The following is a 15,491-nucleotide window of genomic DNA, read 5'->3' as shown; positions in this document are numbered from 1 at the left end:
AGGTGCCCTATGATAGAGCTCTGTGAGGGGAACGGTGAATGCATGAGCGCAAGTGATAAATATGCACATGTAAGCATTGGGGAGCCCCAGAATTGGTTAGTTGGTGCCAAGTACCACTTCTAGGAGTGGCACAAGAATCTAGGGACCCTCTAGCCAAACCACATGGCACTGTCCTGCCTGGTTTAAACACCTGGAAGTACAGAAGGCTGGGTCAATGGCGAAGATGTGGCTGCCTGGATCTTTAAAAGAGGCATGGCTTGGAGAGGGAGGTGCAGAGCAAAGCTGGGACAAAGGGAAAAACCCACTGATGTCATGGGATGCCGAGTGGCTTCATTCCTGATGCATTTGGCCTGAAACCCATTTTCCTGAAGCCTTGCTTTCAGTTTTGTTTCCTGCCTTTGGAAAGGCCTTCTTGGAGCGTGCAAATTCCCTTGTGCCGCGGCACAGTGGTTGAAAACGGCCAGTCTAGTCTAATCATCAGTTTCGTGACCCACCCAAAAGTGGGTTGGGACCCACTGACGGGCCAGGGACCCACAGTTTGGAAACCACTGCTCGGTCGGTCTAGTCTAATTGCTGGTTTCGTGACCCACCCAAAAGTGGGTTGGGACCCAATGGCGGGCCAGGGACCCACAGTTTGGAAACCACTGCTCAGTCGGTCTAGTCTAATTGTTGGTTTCGTGACCCACCCAAAATTGGGTTGGGACCCACCGGTGGACCAGGGACCCACAGTTTGGAAACCACTGCTTGGTCGGTCTAGTCTAATTGTCGGTTTCGTGACCCACCCAAAACCGGGTTGGGACCCACTGGAGGGCCAGGGTCCCACAATTTGGAAACCACTGCTCGGTCGGTCTAGCCTAATTGTCGGTTTCATGACCCACCCAAAACTGGATTGGGACCCACCGGTGGATCAGGGACCCACAGTTTGGAAACCACTGCTCGGTCGGTCTAGACTAATTGTCGGTTTCGTGACCCACCCAGAACTGGGTTGGGACCCACCGGTGGGCCAGGGACCCACAGTTTGGGAACTGTTCCATCCACTCCCTGCTTGGGGGCCAGCCCCACTGAGCTCCGCAGGGCTCTCCCGCCCCCATCAGCCCACTGCTCTGCGGGGCCAGGAGCGCATCAGCCAGCCTGGGAAAGCCGCAGCTCCGGCGCCTGCGCCGCGAGGACCGCGAAGCCGCCCAGCCGGCTCGCCCTTCTGCGGGCAGCGGAGCCTCCCCCGCCCAGCACCGAGCGGGGGGCGGAGAGCTGCGCATCCGGGTTCCTCTCGGCTGCCCCAGCCTGGCACTGAGCGCGCAGCGGGGCTGAGAAGCGCCGCCAGTCCTCGCAGCTCTCCCGCCGGTGCCGCCTCCGTCTCCGCAGCGCGTCCCTCCCTGGGTGAGTCGTGCCTGCGGAGCCCCCCTTGCTCCGGCCCAGGGCGGGGGCAGTGGCGCCTGGGGTCTCCCCGGGGAGGGAGTGGGGCTTGCTCCCTGCCCCAGGGCTGCGCTGGGGGGCAGGGGCAGTGCAGAATGGGGTGTCTGCTGCAGGGCTGTGCAGACCGGGGGACAGTTTCTGCCCCACACAGTCAGTGGGTTCGGAGGAGGAGGGTGTCCTCCTCCTCCCCCCAAGCAAGGGAATGCTGCCCGGGGTGTCTCTGATGCTAGCCAAGTAGGTGGAGGGCGTTGAGTGCTGGAATGTGGGGAGACAAGGGGGGGTCTGCCTTTGTGACACTCAAGACTGGGGGGGCCTTTGGACCCCTTGCAAGAGAGGGGGCTTCTCTGGAGCTGCTACTGGTCAGTGACATGTGGGGGGAGTTCTCTGCAGACTTGGGGGGGGGCCTTTGGGCCCCTTGCAAGAGAGGGGGCTTCTCTGGAGCTGCTGCTGGTCAGTGACATGTGGGGGGAGTTCTCTGCGGTGCAGTTGTGGTTGGGGGGCTCCTTGCTGGAAAGACCTGACTGGGGGGCTGAGGGTGAGGGGGACTTCTGGCTCTGGGGTTCCGGGGGAGGGGGGAGGTACAGTGGGGCATTGTCTCTTCTGGGGGGACTTGGAAAGGTGGAGGGAAGATTCTGGGGAGCAGCTGTGGGTGCTGGAGGGTCTTCCTGCCCCCCCCCCAAAAGGCAGGTTTGGTTTTGTTCTATGGGATGGAACATGGGGGGCAGGGGAGGCTGTAGCTTCTGTGGCTATGGGGAGTCGTCTCCCCTTCCAGGCAGCTGTGGGATGCCCTGTCCCATGCTGTGTTATGGAACTGAGAGTTTTCTATGGGGCTGTAGGTGTTTTTGGCTAACCAAGTGGGGAGCCCAGAGTCATTTTGTGGGAGTTTGGCACAGGTGGGCTTGGGACGATATCTGGGGTGTCTAGAGCAGATGGTAAGTTAGCACAGGTAGCAGTGGAGTGGGTGAACTGGTGAGTTCTTCCCCACACTTGACGAAATGGGGCTGCTGTGGGGTGTTATTCTGCAGGGAAGATTTGGCTGTTTGTGGACATCACCAGGCGTCCCTCATTTAAAGTGCTTGGCAGTCTTCACTGATGGGCATCTTGGAGGGGCAGGTTCTGCTGCAACCGCCCTGGCTGTGGGGAAAAGTTCAGCTCCCCAAGGGCCTGACCCAGTTTCTAATTTGGGCATTGCCATCAGATGTGGCTGCAGTGCTGGGGTGCAGTGCCCTCTCCGCTCCTTTGTAGTGAACCGAGCTGTTGCAAATGCAGGGAGCATCACTGAAGCCTGGGCATGGCTTTTTCCTTCTGGGGCTGGGATGGAAATTTCTGAGCCTTGAAGACGAGCCTTGATCTCCTGTCATGTCTGTTGTAAAAGCTTGCAGCTCCTACTTTAGATCTAATGTGCCTTTCCGCATGTGGAGTCTTTCAGTAGTGGTACTGTCCTGTAAGGTAGGGCTTAGAGACCTGGGTGCTCTGGCTTGCGTGGGGAAAGTTGGACTAGATTATCCATTTTTTTTTAAAATGTCTAGACAGAGGGAGAAGAGAGAGAATAAGAATGAGCTTATTAGTGTCCTCCAAAGCTTTTGATTATAGCGGAATCGAACAAAGTGCTAGGATTCTGAGGGCTGGGAAGGAAAGATTCTTAACCCATGTTTGCCTGGCCCACAACTGCACATATTTGGTCCCTGTTGTGTATATGCAACGTTGGGCAGAAATGGCTTAAGTTGCCGAGTCTGGGGGAAAAAAATCATAGCACATCAGGCAAAACTTGGGGTTTGAAAACGTCTTACTCCTTGGAGGCTTTGTGGAGTGGAGCTGGTTCTGTTCATATGACAAGCAAATGTGTCTCTTTCCCTCCCTCTTGCAACTGTGAAACAAGGTGCCAAACCCCTAACATTCCTGTGTGGGTGTGTGTATGTGGTGTTTAAGAACCTTTGGCAATGGATGTTGATGCATGTGGCTCTGTCTGGCTTCCCTTCCCTTCATCTTCATCTGTAGTTCTCAACAGTGCCTGTAACGTGCGTGGCGACACGCAGAGCCGGCTCAGTGGCTCCTCTCGCAGGACTCCTCGCAAGTGGCCGGCTGTGTGCATTCCTGCGTTTTGTCAAGTTCACCCTTGCGGCTCTTTGGCGCTCCTGATTTGTAAGGCAGCTTTCTAGGGGAGGAGGGGCCTCCAGCAGACCTCCATCACTGAGAGCGTTCTGAAAATATGACTTCTTCTGGTGTGTCATGTTAAAAAATGTCTGGGTTTGTTTCTCTGAAGGAAGGGAGGAGGTGTACAGAAAACATCTGTAGGATTAGCTGTGGTGCTATTCAGTTCCAATCTCTCTCTGGTTCCTCCTTGCTTATGGCTGACTTCTTTGTAGAATGTTTTTATGCTGCTTTAACAACAACAAAATTCACAAAGTGGTTTACAGAGAACATCAAATAACTATCCCGTAAGGTCTTGCAATCTAAAAAATGCAGAACTCCACCAGCAAAAAAAGCCAATAGTGAAGAAGTGACTTGTACACAAGAACCCTTCCGTTAATTTGAGATGAGATGTTTGGGTGAAATCAATCATTAATGTATAGTACACAGAGGAGACACTTAGCTGTTTTAACAGAAACTGTCAAGTTAATTGTCAAACCTCAGTCACTTCTGGGCCAATGATTTTTGTTTCTAAGTAAGAGTCAGTGTAAATGGAGAACTCGTGCAAGGAAAGCGCCCTACAGGTAGACCACAGCTGCGATACAAGGACATCTGCAAGAGGGATCTGAAAGCCTTAGGAGTGGACCTCAACTGGTGGGAAACCTTGGCCTCTGAGTGGCCCGCTTGGAGGTAGGCTGTGCAGCATGGCCTTTCCCAGTTTGAAGAGACACTTGGCCAACAGTCTGAGGCAAAGAGGCAAAGAAGGAAGGCCCATAGCCAGGGAGACAGACCAGGGACAGACTGCACTTGCTCCCAGTGTGGAAGGGATTGTCACTCCCGAATTGGCCTTTTCAGCCACACTAGACGCTGTGCCAGAACCACCATTCAGAGCGCGATACCAGAGTCTTTCCAGACTGAAGGTTGCCAACAATGAAATGGTAGAAGATTTTATGTGGTTTACTTTTTGGAACAATAGGGTTTGAAATTTAAAGTTTCTTTTAGCAAAGAAAAGAAAAGGTGACTAACTCTCAGTGGTAGCACACATCCCTTGTTCTTCGAAGGTCCCAGCAGGTTCAGTCCCTGGCAGCGTCCCCAGGTAGGGCTGGGAAAGACTCTGTTTTGCCTGACACCCTGGATAGCAGCTGCTAGGTGGAAGTTCCACAGGTGGGTCCCACAACAGAGAAGCCTCCATCTCTGGTCACCACCTGCCTTACCTCTGTCAGCAGGGGGACCCAAAGCAGAGCTTCTTCGAGACCTCTTGATGCATGCGGGTGCCTGCACCTGCCCACCTGGCGGGTGTGTGAGAGATGGGTGGCAAGTATCCTGGGCTGAGCGAGGGCGATAAACAAATCCTTGCCTGGAGTTGTAATTTGTTCTACAGGTACTGCTTCCAACGTTGAGGCAAAATTGCTGAAACCAATCCCTTGCGCGGGTGGACCTCGACGGCTATACTTGGGGCTGAGAAGGAATAGTCTTCCAAGTCAGGTTGGTGCAATTTTTGCCCCCACAGCATGTGGCACTGCTTGCAGGCCGAAACTCTCTGGTTTGTTCTGCATAGCGCAATCACTGTAGTTGGTGGGGTTTGTCCAGGGCCCCTCCCATTCTTGACTTTTGGCACTGTGATGATTGCATTTCAGAGACTCTTATCTCATTGGAGAGGGCTAGAAAGGTCCTTCCCCCTTGTACTGGTATGGGGAAGTTGTCATGTCCCTATTCAACTACAAATCAGTACAAGTCCTATCTGGGCTCAGCTCTTCCTGAACTGGGTATCTTCAGATTGCAGGTGGAGTGGATGGTTTCTGCCCACACCTACACAAATGTCCTCCTTGCTCATATTATTATTAACAGTATTTATATACCACATTTCAACTAAAAGTTCACAGAGCAGTTTACAGAGAAAAATCAAATAACTAAATGGCTCCCTGTCCCAAAAGGGCTCACAATCTAAAAAGATGCAAATGAATACCAGCAGACAGCCACTAGAACAGACAGTGCTGGGGTGAGGTGGGCCAGTTACTCTCCCCCTGCTAAAAAAAAAAAAAAGGAGCACCCACTTGAAAAAGTGCATCTTACCCAATTAGCAGGGGTAAATAAGAAATTAAGATGTTGGGGTTCTAGCCTAGTGTTCCCCCCTGCTAGTTTTCAGGGTGCTAGTTTGCAGACTGCAGGGTGCTAGTTTGCCGTGCTTTAAATCTTATTTGGTGGGAGAAAGTCAATCACACAATTCTCTCCCCCCCCCCACCTGCAGTCTGAAGTTGTACTTATTGATTTGACCCCATATTGTCTGAAATCTTAGTCAGGTCAAAAGCAGATCCTGTTTGAGCCTTTAGAGACTTCTTGTCCTGGCACATGGTGACAGTGTAATTACTGTGTGCCATGCCTTGCAGGACAAGACCCTACTGTGATCCTTAGGCCATGGCTTACCCCCTCACCCCGATACACTTTGTGTAAGGTCATTAGGAGGCAGGGCTAGGAAATGCCCCTTTTGTTAACCTGTTAGCGCTGACAATGATCTTCATGTATTCAGTTCCTTGTTTCTAACATCTCTGCAGAAACTGCACAAATAGCACTATGGAAAGAAATATCGGCCACCTGTTTGCTTGTTTTGCTTAAGATGTTTCTACCCGTTTTGCAGGAGTGCTGGAGTGGCTTAAAATAAAAATATAGCAACAAAAACAGTCAAACAGCAATGCTTTAAAAAAAAAGCAGATAAAACATAAGGCAATAAAATTGGCAGATAACCAAATTACACTAAAGGCATGTAAGAACAGGACTGGCTTTCCTGGTGGTCTCAAAGGTAAGTGGTGGCACCAAGGAGGCATGTGTTGATAGGGAGTTCCATAGTTTGGGCGCTCTCTTTCCCATAACCAGCCATCTAATCTCCGAAAGGGAGAGGACCTGGCAAAAAAACCTTCAGTTTGGGTCTTGAGAAGGTGGTGGTTCTCTCTTAAATGTCCAGACTCTAGTTGCAGCCTGGCATTCTCCAGATTGGCACAAATTGGATGCCAGCCAAGCTGGTTCTGTGTAAATAAAGCCTGTGTTTCCATTTGGCACCCTAGCCATATAAGGTGCCCATGTACTTCTTGATCACACAGCTACCCTCTGCTAAGTCTAATCATGAGTCCTTCTGGCTTAGTGCTGTCTGCTTTAACTGGGGACAACTCTCCAAAATGTCATGCAGAGAGGGATCTTTGCAGCTCTGCTACTCTTTTTTTTAAAAAAAACTAGAGGTGGTGGACATTAACCTGCATCCTTTTCATGACACACACAAGGGCCAGTCACCTTCTGTTTGCAAACCATAGCTCTGTTCAGCCCACTGCCTAGTACTGGAGGGTTGATCAGGTTGATGGACTCCAGAGTGCTGCTATGAAGTGGTCTCTGCTACTGCCACCATTGCCACCAGGTTTGTCAACGTCATTGTCCCTCTTTTGTCTCCTCTACCCTTCTTCTTATGCTCCCCTGAACCTATTAGGTTGGAACTGAAAGATCCAGACTGCCTGGTGTTCTTGGGGAGATGGAGACTGAGGAATTAATTGCCTGTCTTCATTTGAATCTTCACCCCAGCCCAAGTCTTAAAACTCCAGTTCAAATATGAGCAGGAAGTTGTGGTCATAAATCCAGGGATGGCATGTTGGGAAACAACATATGAGGGTTGGGAAACAAAAGGTGTTGGGAAACAAAGACAATGGGGCAAGTGGCCACAGCAGAAACGACCCAGAAGTAAATGAGTGGAAGCTCCTTCATCTCTTACTGAATTGTTTTACTTTGCAGCCCACCCTAAGCCGAGAGCTGTGGTCTTCAGTTGCATGGAGCAGGAAAGGACTTAGGATCCTTTAATGTGGTCTGTTTTTTTATCATGGGTAGAGGGAGGAGGAAAAGGGGAGAAACTGTATTTTGAAATGACAAAACAAAGCCTCAAAACAAAGAGCCTCAAAACAAAGAGCTGCATTTAGGTGAACCAGGTGGGGGAGAGGGAAAGAGACAACCAAGAGGAGCAGGTGTGTTGAAGGTACTTTTGTTCACCCCTCCCCAAGCTTTCTTTTGCAGGGCTGTTGTTGTTACACGGACACAGTGAAGCAAGGTAGTTCATTTATATGAACATACTTGTATGCTGCTTTTCCTTTGAAAAGACCAGAGTAACATACTGGTTGATGGAGCCGCCCTCCGTAAATGTGTAGGCATTGATAGCTTAATGGACCGACCAGGGTCAGAGGTGACATCCCTCTGAATATTGGCTGATTGATTGGCTGTGTATGGGACTTTGAGATCAGTGCGGTGGAGTGTTTGAAATGGGACCATGAGTGTCCAGGTTCAAATTACAGGTTGAAATTCACAAGTTAGTTACGAAGCTCACTGGGTGACCCACCTGGGTCAGTCGCAGTGTCTCTCAGCCTAGCCTACCTCACAAGGTTGTTGTGAGGATAGAGTTGGGGAGGAGGAAGCCATGCATGCTGCCTTGGAGAAAAAGGTAGGATAAAAATGAAATGTATAAAGGCGAATTTTGCTGCTCCCACAAGGCTCGTGCAGAGAATCACACTTAAGTGATTCAAGAGCAGCAACGGTAATGTTTTATTCTGATGTGACCCTGCAAAGTTACCTTCTGTCTGATAGCTTCCTCTCTCCTCATTCTTTGTGTTTTGAGTTATAGGGACAGTGGGCACAAATCCATGGATCAATTCAATGCTAGCTGTGTGTTGATGTACAGCCAAGCCCTGTGATCTGCTCTTCCACCCCAGCAGCCAGGTCAATTGTATGTCAACTGCTAGTCAGCATGTGCACCCAAGCATGAATTTGTGCCACTGTCATTCTCCATCAGTGGCAAGCAAGTGAGGATATGAGCTGCTTCATCACCACCACTAACACCACAGCTATCGCTAGACTAGGTGCCCTGCCAAAATACCTGTAGCTGGCAATCTTTTTAGTGCAACACATGTGGGAAAAGGGATTTGGGGAGAGAGCATGCCAAAGATCCATCAAGAAAAGGCACATTTTGTGAAGGGAAAGTAAGAGAAACTAAGCTGAGTTTTCAATAACTTCTTGAGAAGAAACCAGTTGAATTGATGGTGAAAGAAGCAGTCCAGATATACGTAGCAGAGGTTTTAAAAAAAAAAATGACACCAAACCCTGATCTGTAAGCTTTTCTTTAGCTGATTGCTAAAGATATTGCTTTCATAGCAGAGATAGGTGGTAGCTGCTAGCACCTGTTTATACCCCAACTACAGGTTTGGAAGTCAATGTAGTCTTCAGAGGTGACCACAAAAGTCTGAGTTTTGCTGCTAGAGGAAGGCCAAGTGTATGCTGCTGCTTTTGGGAAAATGTTTCTTTTTACAGGCTAGCACTGTCTCTTTGCCTGTCTCTTTTGAGCTCAATTTGTACAGTTGTCAATAAACAAATATCTGAAAGACACCCCATGTCTCCAGTATTCTCTACTCGCTAGGAAATGGGACCTGTACAAAAGGAACTCCCTACTGTTTAGGGAATACGGGGAGTTACTTGGTGAACCAGGATGGGTTGGAAACCGCATCTGTGTTGGGCCATCCTATCCCAAGCCACTCCTGACGCAACGGTTCTTGGGGCTGCCTCTCAGAGTGTGGTTGAAACCGCTCTCCCGGAAAGGAGGCTGAAGCATTGATCCCCGGAGTCAATTTGCCGCTTAGCGTGGTACCATTACGTGGATAATGTTAAACGCGAGTCATATCCTGTTGGGGTCTATTAGAGCAGGTGCATCATAAAATTCACACAGATGAACTGGCTGATTACCTTTGCTGCTATTTACTGAAGATTCTGCTCCAGGTACTGTTATCTAAACAACTATTATGCAAGCTCTGTGACGCAAAAGCCAGTTCTGTCCCTTCAGAAGCATAGAGGAAGAAAAGACTAGCTTGGGAAGAATCAGCCACTTGGCAGACAGGAGAACAAAACACCTCTTGGAAGGCAACTGGGGCAGCAGGCATGGCGTGTCATGGATTAAGTTCCTGTAGACTTACCCTTCTCTAACTACATAACATCTTAAAGAATAGACTTAAATCCTGCAGCCTTGTAACTTTCAAAGACCACTGGGTGCCATTGGCTGGAGCTGCTATGAGAATTTAGGACGTTCGCCACACCAACAGCGGAAAGGGAAGAGGGTGATCGCAGCACCTTTGGTCATCCACACAGTTGCTGTGAGGGGAGAAGGCTGGACCTTGGGACAGGAGAGGTGTTGCTGGCAAGAACAGCAATGGAAAGGCTGAGGAACTAAGCAGGAGATGGGTCAAAGGAGGTGCCCTGGCTACAAAAGAACAGGGGGCGGTTCAGGAAATTTCAGACTGGACTTGGAGAGATGGAGGGATTGATGCAAGGAGGCAAACAGCTTGTGGACTGGTGAGCCCAGGACTTCAAGGGGCAGGGTGAACTGAAATGTTGCACATGGGTAATAATTCTGCGTACTCAGCCGGACCTTTGGCTGCAGATCTCTGGTTGCATAATGTTTGTGTTATTCTTGGCTAAATCTTGGGACGGGAAATCCGTGGAATGTGTATCTGTTTTGGACTAAGCTCATTTGAAAATGAAACCGCCAAAAGCCCAAGCTTTTAAAAATGGCATTTTGAAGGTAGTGGCCTGACTTTCACCTCAAGGACAGGACGCAGCACTGTCACACTGGAAGTGGTGCAATGTTAAACTTTCCCACTTCGGCTTACGACAAAACGTGTAACAAACGGGCTTGAATGAAAGCCTTGCAGATCCAGCCTAGGGACTCTTCCCGCTATCAACCCATCACTCTCTTTGGGACCTGGGCACTGGATTATACTTTGTGTCTGTTCAGCTTTCATCACTGTGGAGAGATCTAAAATATAAATGGAGCACAGTACATAATTGGTGCTTGGGACACATGGTTATATTTTAACTTCTCTAATAAGAAATATGTAGTGGGGATCTCAGGGAAAAGATTAATGAGCAAAAGGGGTGGTCCAGCTGCCCTGGGGTAACCCAGTTTTCATACATGTGTGCAAAATCATTTGGGAAGGGCCATGTCATGTGATAGCTCCACATGCAAGCAGTCTGGAAACTCCAGACATGGGGGATCTGGGACAGTGGAGAAAGACAAGAGGCTGGGCAAGGCATTGCCCGTCTGTGTGGACTTTTAAGTTAGACAGGCTAATAAACATGGCAGGAGATATCATCATGCATTCATATATATGCAGCAGGCCACGTTTTAATGTGCACTTCAAGCAGTGTGGAATGAAGAGAGGCCTCATTATTTGTGAGTACGGGGAAGTTTTTTGGAACCACTGTGACCTTGGACCAGAGTGTGGACTTTGGACCACAGTGGAACCACTATGACCTTGGATCAGAGTGTTGCACATCTCTGCCTGACCTACCTTGCAGTGTTGTTGGAAAGTTAACAGAGCATAGAGGGAGAGCCATGTCTCCTATTCAGAAGTTCCCTTGTGGGATAAACTAGAACAGCGGTTCCCAAATTGTGGGTCCCTGGTCCATCAGTGTGTCACGACCCAATTTTTTGTGGCTTGCCAAACTGACAGGGCAGATGAGGCTATGTGCATCAAGGGTTAAACAACCTGCTACTTCTGGGGAGCACTGCTGCCTAATCACCATTATAGCCAGAGGCTTGAGTGGCTGGTGAAGTGACACTATTTGTTTAGGTGGGTCCCGATGATTAAAAGTTTGGGAACCACTAGACTGGAGTGAATCAATTCCCAAGAATCTTTTGTTGATTCACATCGCAGAAGCTTTGCCGCAGCCCTGCCAATGCACTGCAATATCTCTTGTTGCAGGAATGGGTGGGGGCTGCTTGCTGCTGTAGCCCCACCCACTCTGAGCAGAATCACTGGGAGAAACCGGAAGAAGCAAAGTAATGAAATGATGGAAGCAGACCACAGCCCCACCTGCTTACTATAGCAAGCTTCAGCTTTCCTCCAGCTCCAAAGAAGGGGTTCCATTTTTTTCTCTCTGATGGGAGCCAATACCTGACCAGGCAAATGCACGGAGTTGCCCAGTATTTTGTTGTGCAGTATGTCCAAAGCATTCAGTTATCTCGACTGTGCTTGCTCACGTGTTGATACCCGATATAGGTAAATTCAGCCTTATCTTGCCTTACTTTGTTTTTAAGCTGGAAACCAGGCTAAATATAGTCGGTCATTCGTCTATTTACGATGGAGAGCGATGCCTGTACGTATTGGCCAGGATCCAGAGGACTGTGGTAGGTGTGTCCAGGGCTTTGGGCATGCCTAGTAGACTGTTTGACTTGGTTTCCCTTTGAACAGCCAACTCACGTGCCGTGTTGCAAACCATTTATGGAACTCCCCAGAATGGTTTGCAGTACGGCACGTGAGTTGGCGGTTCGAAGGGAAAACCAAGTCAAACAGTCTATTGGGCGCATCCAGAGCTCCCTTCGGTTCTTAAGAACAGATTTGCCATGTGGAATGGGAGGTGCCGGTTTGAGACTGGCATGTCCAAGCCCTCCTTGGGTGTGCAGAACTAGTTGTGGTTCTTTGGATCCGTGCTATCGTCAGGACAGCTCTTGCCTACAGAAGCTGTAGCTAGCAAGCCAAGAAGCAAAACCTCCCAGTACAGTTGTTAATACTGTTCAATACAACTGAGAATGTACTGGTAACCCCCTGTCTTTTGTAGGAAGTTGCTTTCTACAAAGTCAGGCCCTTGGTCCCCCCTTGTCTGCTCAGGCTCTTCTGAATTTCAGGCGATCCTTTCCTGGAGATAGCAGGAATTGGACCTGGACCTGTTCTCACGCAAAGCAGGTGCTCTTGATCTCTGACCCTTGCCCATCTTCCCAGGAACTCCAGTTTTCGTTCTCCCTCGATTGGTTTGAGTTGTCCTGGTCCTTGGATTGCAGCAGTTTGCAGTCAAGAAGTTCAGCCATCGTTCATCACCTAGTCCTTTTTTTCAAGACAGTAAACAAGCACTATTAATCTAAACTGATATTTGATCTATCAGGCAGCAACAGACAGCAATACCTTCTGCAACTGCAGAATTGCATGCGGAGAGAGCCACCTTAAGAACAGTCCTTAAAATAAGGAATGGGCGACAACCCTCCCTTGATTTATTTTTTTTTTGGGGGGGGGGGGGAATCAACTACAGTTTAAGTGTTTGTAATCAGCCCTGATCAGGGAGGTATTGTCACTTTTCCAGCTGATCAAGGGCTGATCGAGGACTCAAGTTTCCTGACACTACGAACAATGGTGCTGATGCTAAAAAAAGACCCATCCTGCCTCTGGTCAGCGGCCGCGACCCTGGAGCTGAGCAGATGCGTCTGTCAGTCACCGTCCCTTTGCTTTGTCAGGTCTCTTCTCACTGTATTAATTTCCAGCTTCCTACCAGCAGCCGTCCTCTTGTGGCCAGTGGGATTTGGGGTTAGTGGAGCTCTTTCTTTCTTTAGTTGCTGCTTTTGCTTTGTGCGTCTCTTCGGGCTTGTAGGTTTTTTTGTTTTGTGTTTAATCTTTACAGATGCCTCTCTCCATTCAGATGTCCAACCTGCTGTAAGTTGTGTTCTGATCTTTACCCAAATAAAGGGAGGGCCAACAGAAAAGGCTGCTGGAGGAGCAAGAGAAAGTCCAGCGGTGTGTGCTTGCTGCCTGGATTCATTTGACTGCTCAGTTGCAAAACCTTTTCAATCTAGAGGCAGAGGAGCAATTTCTTACAGCAGAGGGAGAAGGGTCAAGTTTAGCATGGTGGTGTTGTGGCCGACCATCTCACCGAATGGAGAGCAGTTAAACACGCTTTCCTTTTAAAACTGCATCTCTTCCAGCCCTCCTGATTTCTTTATTTCTTTAATAACTGATTTCCAGTTATTTACTAGTACAGTGTCTAATGCTAGCAGTTGCCTGAGTCTTGTGCTAATTTGTCTGGCACAATACATGCATTCCAAAATTCAGTTCTCAAAATACACTATATTGTGTCAGACAAAAGAACTGTATGGTATTGTACATTTTGCTAGTGTGTTCTGAGTTTGGAAACCGTTAGTATTTAGGGGGTTGGTTAAAAATTGATAAGACAAGAATTAAAATCCCATTTGAATTTTGAAAACGTGTGTTTTCCTTTTTCCTTGAAAATCATTTCATTTTCCTTAAAAATCACTTCCATAAAAATCATCATTTTTCCTTAAAAATCATAAACCAAATGTTGGTTTAAAATATGAATTGAATACGATTATCTTGAAGTCTGCCATATACAGTACACATAGATTACATATGTGTATGAAAATTGAATTGCGACCAGCTATCAACATGGACTGAGAGGCAGCTTTTATTTATAAGAAAAAAATGATGAGTGGGAATATATGATTTATAAGGTTAAAAATTTATAATTGATGCAGTGTCATGTGCTGTGGGCTCCTGATTTGACTGACAGTCCAATCCTATGCTTGTCTACTCAGAAGAAAGTCCCATTAGAGTCAATGGGGCTTACTCCCAGGAAAGTGTGGATAGGATTGGGCTGCCAGAGTCTAGTAAGTCATTGCAGGTTCAAGGATCCAGGAATGCTATTTACCAGTCATCCATTGAACCTTTATGATACTGTTTTATGCCTTCCAACTACCTGAGCTCTAGTGTTCAGTTTTCAAATTATGAATGTTTATGGCTCTGCTAATGGTGCTTTCTGGATAGGTAATTGTGTGCTTGCAAGTTATTTTTCCAAAAATTTCTGGCAGGGTTTGATACCAAACCCCTGAAGCTGGTTCTTCCATGTTACTCGCTCCACAGCATTAAGTCTTGAGTTGGTTAATATAAAGCTAGAGTACCTATTTTCCTCTGGCGAACACTGGAAACTGTAGTTGTTTTTTTTTAAAAAAACTACAAAGTTTTTGTGTTTATTAAATTCTCTTATGGGACTCTCCTTGTGGGACTCCAACACCTGTAAGAGAATTTAATAAACACAAAAGCTTGTAGTTTTTTGGGGGCACTAGGACTTTCTGTCCCATAAAATGTAGGATTGTCTCATGGTGTCCAGCTTTTGGGTTTGATGTAAATGCACTGATTAGTTTTACAGTTTGTTATTCTGTTATCCATCCATTGATTTTTCTCTGTAAACCGCTTTGTGAACTTTTGTTGAAAAGTGGGATATAAATACTGTTAATAATAATAATAATAATATTTATTATTATCCGACTGTCTACTACCTTGTCACAGCTAGCTGACACTTCTGCTGGTCATACCACCTGGATTTTAAAAAAGTAGATTTGGCTGCTAAAAGGTTGGTTCTGTGAGGGCGTTGTAAAAACTATCAGCTGACGTGGAGTGTAGAATTATGTAATTTAGCAACATACAAGTCAGTTATTTTCAGGAAACGAGACTTATTGTTTTATCTTAGATTTCAATGTGCAAATGTTTGACTTGTGTGTGAACTTCCTTAGGTTATGTAATTCTCTAGGCTGTGAGTAAAAAGAGGATGTTGTAATTGTAATGTGATGATGCATTTGGTTTATGCTGAAGATTAATTTGGTTACAACTGCTTGTTCAGTTTTTCCTCTTCTATGGACAGATGGCAGAAGTATTGTTTGCATGGGGAATTTTGTTGTCTGTTAGAAAATATGTCCCTACTAGGCTTATAAACTTCAGGGTGAATGCAAGCAAAACTTGGAGAGGAGCTCTTCCTTTCCGCAAAGTGATTGAAGTGCTCCGGTTCATTCCATGACATTTTGAGTAGGTTGCACCTACCAGCGTCATTGTGATCCGTCGGTTGTAGTCCTGCTTTCTTCTGTGTGCACAATGCTCTCAAGGTGGACACCCAGAAACTGTGGTGACACATGCTGTAGCTAGCTGGACCTTGTGCCATTTTCATGCACTCCCCTTAAGGTTGTCTTAGAAAGTTGTCTGGAAGCTTCAGCTGGTGCCACAGCAAAACTTCTGGTAGGGGCGGGTTCCTCAGCACATGAGACGTCTTCACTTCTGCACTGCGTATTTTGGTGCTTGATTCAAGGTTCTGTTTGTCACCTT

General features: G+C 47.7%; 1 protein-coding gene across 2 annotated transcripts in view; it reads left to right on the top strand.

Moving 5' to 3' along the window:
- The first annotated feature begins 1,303 nt into the window (after positions 1–1,303).
- Positions 1,304–15,491, top strand: part of RNF24 (ring finger protein 24) — a 62,753-nt gene continuing 48,565 nt past the window's right edge. The window contains exon 1 of one of the 2 annotated variants that reach the window (XM_066632699.1): positions 1,304–1,377. The gene's annotated coding sequence lies outside the window, so the exon portion shown is untranslated. Of the gene's footprint in view, positions 1,378–4,943; positions 5,029–15,491 lie in introns of those variants that run through there. The other variant, XM_066632701.1, reaches the window with a different exon arrangement.

The sequence above is a fragment of the Tiliqua scincoides genome, chromosome 6 (genome assembly GCF_035046505.1).
Source record: "Tiliqua scincoides isolate rTilSci1 chromosome 6, rTilSci1.hap2, whole genome shotgun sequence".
Taxonomy (NCBI): Eukaryota; Metazoa; Chordata; class Lepidosauria; order Squamata; family Scincidae; genus Tiliqua; species Tiliqua scincoides.
The sequence above is the reverse complement of the archived record's forward strand: the minus strand, read 5'-3'. Positions and strand labels throughout refer to the sequence as shown.